Here is a 2,718-nt window from a genome sequence, read left to right on the forward strand (position 1 = left end):
TAATGCACACATACATACCACATGCCTGTGCTCAGCATAAGGTCATTTTGTTCGTGGGTACATCGATATCAAATAGCCACATTCTAAAGAGCTGTGATTTCTGCCACAATTTTTTTCAAAATTTCAGCCATCGGAAATGATACGATTGAGCAGCTTTGGCAGAATACTGCGCTCCCTGAGTGCTTTTCTTGTTTCTATTTCATCAATTAGTTTTAAATTACGAAAGCGTATACATGAGTTTAAATTCCATGCAGCTACCAATGTTTTTGTATCAACCAAACCCACAGAAATGAACATAAACCTTATATGGCAGCATAAAATATGAAAATACATTGTGCGATGTTTATTTAAGGAAAAATCCTGTGCAGACTGTGTTTGCTGAAGCAGGACTGTATATATGCCATCAGAAAAATTAATGTCTAGGTTATTCATGAAGATGTTTTGATCTATCAGTACTTTGTCTGACACTGTATGTAGGACATTATTTAATTCCTCTGTGAAAAGGCCTGCTCACCAATACTTGAATGCAGCAAAACTATCTGTGTCTCTGCTCTTATTAAATGCAAACTTCATAATATGAGAAAATTAGTTCCAGCAACAATATCTGGCAGATTACACAAGATCAGCTCAGTGCTTGAAATGTTTTCCCCTAAACATCTCAAATTTTCAAAATACCATCCGTTATTGTTCCTATCACACAATGAACAAAAAAATCGAAGTCCACCAGGTCTGAACAAGACTGTTGTAGTGTGTGTTATCCTGTGTGACCAAACAGCACTCACGGATGTCTGCGTATGTGTGTGTGTGTGTGTGTGTCTTACATAATCATGCACTTGTGAACAAGGGAGCAGAGGCACTCAACTGGGCAGCAACAATTTCTAAACAACAGCCAGTCCAAAGGAATTTCAGCCACTTCTACATATAGTTTAGTACACTCTAAAAAATTCTCACTGCCACTTGAAATTTGGAGCATCAAACAGTAAATGAAACACAAAATCGGGTTTTGAGAGTAAAAGTTATAGTAGCTTCTCAAAATGAAAAGAACTGATGGGTAGATAGCTAGATAATTATACACTTTACTGTCTATTCTGTGGCTTGATGCTACCGCCTCACACAGCACAGTGACTGCCAACAACATCTTGATGTCCATTCATGAGAGTACAATACATGTACAACAATTCGACAGTTCATACACAAAAACTGGTCTAATTACACACATATACTACCATTCAAAGGTTTGGGGTCACTTAGAATTGCCCTTATTTTTGAGAGAGGCAGTTTTTTCATTGAAGGTATCATTAAATGAATCAGAAATTCGTTCTTGACATTGTTAATGTGGTAAATGACTATTCTCGCTGGAAATGGATCATTTTTAATAGAATATCTCCATAGGGGTAGAGAGGAACATTTCCAGCAACCATCACTCCTGTGTTCTAATGCTACATTGTGTTAGCCAATGGTGCTGAAAGGCTAATTGATGACTCTTGTGCAATTATGTTAGCACATGAATGAAAGTGTGAGTTTTCATGGAAAACATGAAATTCACTGGCTGGCCCCAAACTTTTGAGCAATAGTGTATGCCAGTTCCAGGTACTAAAAACTGCCATGACAAGTATAGGTATCATCAAAAAGCCGCTATGGTCAAATCAGTGATTCTGAAAATAAGAGACTATTTAAACAAATAAATAAGATATAATCAAACCTGATCATAAAAACACGTAAATGTTGAAATGACTCAAAGATTTGAAATAGTGCTAACACTTGATGGTATATAATGTCTTGATGGTGGATGGGATGAATGAATTCTTGTTCAGCTGACATTTCGGCATCCTGAATCCTGGTAAATAAAAACCTAAAAAGTCTATTCACAGCAAATGCAAGGAAAGGTCACAGGGTCAGAAAAATCAATATCCTCTTCATGTCGGCAGGATGATTTTAACACAAGCCGGATTACATGATGTCTTGGTGGCTGAAGAGGACAACGTTCTTGTCTGACAAACATAATCAGGTAGGAGGAGACGGAGGGATTATCAGTAATGACGAAGAACTCCTCCTCTGAAACAGCATCAGAAAACAGACTGTGGAGAAAGGAAAAGTCACTGGGTGTCAGAAATCAATACTCTGCTTCCATTTAGGAGTTCAAACGTGAGCTGAACATTTTGTTGCAGTGCAAGTAGACGAAAGGCCACAGGGATCAATGGATTTATAAATCAATAGGCGTCTTCAATGTCCACGGCAAGATGCTGCCTGATTTTAAATCTGAAAGCATCGCTACTAAACTAGAACACTCTGAGAACATAATTCTGAGGAAAACCCATCTGATATTCTGGTATAATCTATATTATTCATTGACATTCATTCATTGTCTATACATTGTAATCCTCATTAGGATCATGGGGGGGCCGGAGCCTATCCCAGCTGACTTAGGGGGAAGGCAGGAAACACCCTGGACAGGTCACCAGTCAATCACAGGGCTACACATGGAGACAAACAATCACACTCACATTCACACCTACGGACAATTTAAAGTCACCAGTTAACCTCAGCGTGTTTTTGGACTGTGGCAGGAAGCCGGAGTACCCGGAGAAAACCCACGCATGCACAGAGAGAACATGGAAACTCCATGCAGAAAGATCCCGCTAAGGCCTGGACATGAACCGTAGTTCTTCTAGCTTCAAGGCAAAAGTGCAAACCACTAAACCACTGTGCAGCCCCCTG

The sequence above is a fragment of the Acanthochromis polyacanthus genome, chromosome 18, assembly GCF_021347895.1.
Source record: "Acanthochromis polyacanthus isolate Apoly-LR-REF ecotype Palm Island chromosome 18, KAUST_Apoly_ChrSc, whole genome shotgun sequence".
NCBI lineage: Eukaryota > Metazoa > Chordata > Actinopteri > Pomacentridae > Acanthochromis > Acanthochromis polyacanthus.